This window comes from Drosophila rhopaloa, unplaced genomic scaffold, assembly GCF_018152115.1.
Source record: "Drosophila rhopaloa isolate 14029-0021.01 unplaced genomic scaffold, ASM1815211v1 contig_163, whole genome shotgun sequence".
NCBI classification, from domain to species: Eukaryota; Metazoa; Arthropoda; class Insecta; order Diptera; family Drosophilidae; genus Drosophila; species Drosophila rhopaloa.
The window spans coordinates 1880978-1886734 of record NW_025335043.1 but is presented as its reverse complement, the minus strand read 5'-3'; positions in this window follow the sequence as shown (position 1 = coordinate 1886734).

The window sequence follows — 5757 nt, the reverse complement described above, 5'->3', positions numbered from 1 at the left end:
GGCTACAAATTCGACTGTAAAAATTGCTGCAGTTAAATACTGCACTTGATAACAACTACAAATGCCCGACGTGTTAGACGCCGAAGCTAACAAGCAGCGCAGCAATCGTGGAAAGCGGTGGAAAATGGGTAAAAGCGGGGGAAAAGCGATGGTGAACAAAAACAAACAGGATATGGGCGGTCTGCGATATGTGCGTGTGGGTGTCGGGGGGTGTTGTTTGTGTCTGTGTTTGTTATTTGTGTGTGTGCGAAGGACATACATTACATTACACTGCAGTTTTTGCAACTGTTAAAGGGACTACTGCCATCGGCAGCAGCACAAGGAATTGCAGGAGTAGTGGTAGAACTGGAACTAGCAACTGCAGCAGCGGATGGATATATAATTGCACAAACAGTACGAAATCATGATGCTCTGAAAAAAGAATAGCTGCAAAATCATCTAAAATAACCAAATCCTCCTGTGTGAGCCTTTCAGAGTATTATGTTCTGAGCATAATAGTCTTTATCCTATAATAATCTTATCTTTTGACTCCCTGCCGATTTTAAATCGATTAACACGGAAAAAATTGATTTTTTTCCAGAATTTTAAAAATTTCGTAATAAGTTATTATTAATATTATTATTATTATTTAATATTTTACTATTATAAATATATTTTATAATATATTAAAAGGCTTAAGAAGATGTAATAAATGTGATGAATGTATACTTTTCAGAAACACTATTCGTTGTGGATGTAACGACTTAAATTTCGGTAATAAACCATTTGTTTTTTTTAAATATTTGGATCGAACAAAGATTTCCCATAAATTACCTTAAATTAGGAATTCATGAAGAATAGAAATATTATTGAATAATGAATGGTTCCCCAACGGATTCAGTTTGCAACTGCCAGGCTAAAATGAATATTATTAAATATTTATTCAAATAAATTTATTAAATCTAATTTAATCATTGTTATTTTATGTATTCTTTAAAAATATGTTAGAAAAAGCAACCCGTTTTCTTTGTAATATTCAAATAACTCCTCCTTCATTGAAATAACCAACGATATTTGGCTGAAAGAGTATTATTACAATTGCCAGCGAGTCATTGGCCAACTTCAGGCTAAAAGAGCTGCTTTTCCCCCTCGTTCTTTAGCGCTCCCCATTGCGTTTATTCAAAAGGATATTGCTAGGGCTGCCAATTGGCTCCCTCAGTCGACGTCGCTGCCCTTTAACACAGTTGCCAATGTATTTGGTGTTGCAGTTGCTGCTGCTGCTGGTAGTGTTGCTGCTGCTAGTGTTGCTGCTGCTAGTGTTGCTGCTGCTGCTGTCATTTACAAGTGCAGCGGCAACAACAACCGCAGGCATCATGAAAGAGCATTGTAACCGCAAAACGGAGATCAGAATTGCATATGCAAAAATGTAACTGAAATTCGTAAAATGCCGTTCGAGGCAGGCCAGCAACAAAGTCAGGAGCAGGATCCGGAGTCCGCACTCCGGACCTTAACGAGCCGGAGTTCCAGTCCGAGCGGAGAGGTTCCTGCATTCTGATGGTGGTATCCTCGTGTCCTGGGATATGCCATCGGCCAATCGAATAAAAAGTGCATGAAATATGTTTACTGTTATGTGTTGGCGTTTATGTTCCACCAGCGCCCTTGGTCTTGTTGTGGCCAGCGGATCCACTCTAAGAATTATTGTTTACTTTCATAAAAATTATTTAAAAAATAAATTAAAATAAAAACGTAAAGCAACTAGCTTTTATACTTAACAGAAAAAAGTTTTCAACCTATATATTTTAAAGCTATTATATAATTTTTGATAAGACAGGATAAACGCCTTTAGGTTCACATCATATTTTATAATCGTGCATTGAATAGCATCTCTTGTTTTTCACAATGTTAAACAAAACTTTAAGAATTATGAATTTTTTTCCCTGCACTGTGATGACTTCAATATCAGAGCTTCAGCTTTTCCTGTCCTCCGCCCAGAAGGTCAATAAAAGGTCATTGAGAAGGTTATAACAGCCAGTAGGAATGTGTGTAGGATATGGCGAGTGTGTGTGGGTTTGTGTGAGTTTGCTCATGCGTGAGTGTGTGTGAGTGGGCAGTGGACTACCTTTGTGTGGGTTTAGGCACAACCTGGCCAAAAGTCAATAGGTAATCCAAATTTGTAGATGCTTTTTTGGCAAAAGCTTCTACAAAAGAAAAAAAAACTGCTAGCTTTGCCTTGCCAAAATAGCAAAAGTTAACAGATTAGAATGAAGTGTGAAATGAGGAGTAAAAATAGAAAGGAGTGAACGGACTTCCGTTTAAAATTTTAAATTTGCAACTTTTTGCCGAGAGGAAAACTTTTCTGGCAACTTATCATTTCTCATTTTGCACCTTTTAATTGGCCCAACTGCCAGCTGACGGAGAGTTCATTAGTGCAATTATCTATGGGTCTACGGTTGAGTTGGTCTCTCCTATCAAATGGCCGGCACTCACAATTACAGAGCAAAAAAACCATAAGAAATCCTCTTACCGAACAGAGAAATAGAATTTCCGAATTTTCAGCAGCGTGTCGTATAAATCAGCTTAGAAAACTTTCATCGTATATCAACACACTAATTATGGTAATTTTATAATTTTCTAAAAATCCACCCCCACCGGAAAAAAAAGCGAGAGGAAGCAGAAGGCGAAACCACAAGCTGAAGCCAGGGCCCAAAACTCGTATCCCTGGAGGCGTTTACTGTTGATGTTTAATAAGCCAAGGCTCTCACTAACACACTCGCAAATATTTTTTGGCCCGAGGAGCCTGAGACTGGCTGCAGGAAAACAAGTTCTTTTCATGAAATTTGAACATAAATTCCAATGAACGAAACAAAACCAAAGTGCAAAGCCGCCCACACACTCCTCCCCTTTAGTTTCCCTCCAGTTTTCTGTTTGGCATTGCCCCTCGCATGCAGTTTAGTGTTACTAGGCCCCCGGGGGAAGAACTGTAGTGGGGCATGGGGAATTACGGGCAGAGAAAACTGCCCAGTCTCAGTCGCTCGGTGGCAGTAAGAAAACGCCATTTCCCCAAGCCAAAAGCGGCAAACTATAAAATAAAGTAAATTGGACGGGCTGCTGATGGAACGAATGATACTCAATACACTATTTTTTAAAATTAACAACTAACATTTAAGAAAAAAAATTTATTTTCTGACAGAGCGTTATATAATAAATTATCATATGATATGTGCAAAAAATTGTTATTTTGAATTTAGATTTACAGTATTTTTTTAATTTTAATCTTTCTCTTCATGCATTTATATTATTTAAATGTGTCTTTAACATTCAGTTTTCTTAAAATGAATTGGAAACCATAAAAAGTAATTTGATATAGAGAATAATTTTACATTTAAAATAATGTATTGTAATATTGGTTAATTTTATTTGTAAGTAAAAAATGTTTCAAATATTTTATTTGCTTTTCAAAAACAATCATCTTTTGATCCCTCAAAATATATGAAACAGGTGGAAATATAATGATTACTTTGTTAAATAACAAGCTTAAGTAAAACTTAAATAATGGATAATGAAAACAAAATATAATTTAAAAATCTACAATATAACTTAGAAAATTGATGACCACCCAGTTTTAAGAAGGAAAAGAATGATTCTTAGAAAACTAGGGACATACACATTTTTCCACATTAATCCAGCTAATACACCTTTAAAGCTAATAAGCCCGCGGTACATGAAGAAAACGAATACCAGGACCTCGTCCCAAAAAGGGCGTGGGGACCATAAAGTTTTCTACCGGGGCAAAAGGGGTGGGAAAGTGGGCACAGGACATGGGAAGGACGACCACTGGCAAATCAACTTTGCAACTTGAGACTGTTGCAGTCTATTAAAATTACGCCGACGGCCAAGTGGGCAAGGGCTATGTGTGTGTGGGTGGGCGGGGCAGCCTATGTGTTGGTGGGCGGCAAAAGGGGGCGTGTCAAGCGCAAGCACAGCAATGGGCGCTAAATTAAAGGCAACTGCAACGGTTCTGGTTCTGCCTCGGCTTCTGCTTCTTTATCATCTCGTAACCCCCCTCATTTTCCTATCGCTTTCCTTCTGATACTATTTCTTCTTCTTGTGCTTCTTCTGGTTGTACTTCTTCTTCTTCTTCTACTTCTACTTGGTGCGCCTCATGCAGAGCTATGTTTCCGGCCGCCGCTGGCAGTTAGCAAACGTTCCGAGTCGCAGCCAACTTTCGCAATTAGAGATGGCAGCGGGAAATGGATATCTCAGGGGTGCATTTTCTGTGAATTAAAGATTACAAAAAAATGTTAAATTTAATAATGATTGTTCTTACTGTTTTCCATGAAAATAGCATTGAATGAAGTAAGAATTTAAAATACATTCCCATCTTAACAATATATTATTATATATAAATAATTAGCAATCCAAAAGATTTTTTTCGATTTATGGTATTTCAATGATTATTACAAGAAACCTTTTTAAAATTCTGTTAATTATTCAGTTTTTTATGAAGTAAAATTAAACGGTATATCTAAATGTTGTATAAAGAAATCTTTTGACTACAAAAAAGAAAACTTTTATGTTCTCCAAGAAAAAATAGTAATACAAATGATAAATTAAAATAAACTATTCATAAAAAGGATCTAAAAATTTGTCGGCAATGGAAATTCAAGGTAAAATAAATTGAATAGCTAAAAATCTGCTCAAAATATATTTTATTGGCAGATATGGTTCTAGTTATTGAAGTTAGGGCTAATTTCGGATGCTATTATGATTAAATTAATGAATAAGATTCTTCGAACTGTTTTGAAATACCTGAATAATAAGCTTTAAATTTGCATTGAATAAAGTTTCGAAAAAAGTAAGAGTACTAAATTCTTAAATCAATAAAAACTATTAAGCCTCTTCGAATGGATCGTAACTCTTTTATGGTATCCCCGATCGAATCACGCGACCACCGCTGTTGAGACTTCCTGGTCGGGTCCCCATACCATGCATCCTGCCAGGACTCTCGGTTACGCTTGGGCTGGCCTTTGCTTCTGGTGCAGCTTCTGTTTCGCTTATTTTCGGGAGATGGCGAAAGGGAAGATGGGAAATGGGAAATGGGCCGCCTTCCATCGTAAATTTAAAGACTATGCAGCTACTTGAAACTTTTGCTGCAAGGCGTTGCCATGTAGTTTATGGCTGGACCTAACTGGTTGCTGTTGATGTTGCTGCTGATGTTGTAGGTGGGACGTCATTTTCATATCTTATAGCGGCAGTTACAATACCCAAAAAGGGGGGCAAAGTGCCGGGGTTGAGAGAGGCTTGTTGCGGGCACTTTTGCATATTTCCATTGCCGGAGAAGGCGGCACTGATTGAGCAATTTCTGACGATGGCGATGACGATAATGACGTTCCCTTTACCCCCTTTTACTATATAGTATGCATATCCTGGGGCTTCCATGTGGCTCCGTCATCAACTTTATTACGATTCCTGAAAGGCAAAATCATCAATATCTCTTATACCATATCTCATCTCTGGTTTTCACTTTGTGGCGCATTGTTCAAACATAAAATTGATAGTTTTATGGTTCTTTTTCGCCTTTACCCTTACCCCACTTTTGGCTTAATGAGCGGTAGCTGCCGTGTTTGTACTGCCGCTAAAGTACGGTGAAGATTGTTTTCCAAAACGAAGAAAAGAAAAGAGTGGGCAAGAAAAACTATGGAAATATTTGCCGTGATTGCAGTGGCTGTTGAGAAAGTAAAGTAGGGGGCAGAGATGTGAAATCAAGATACGGTGCAT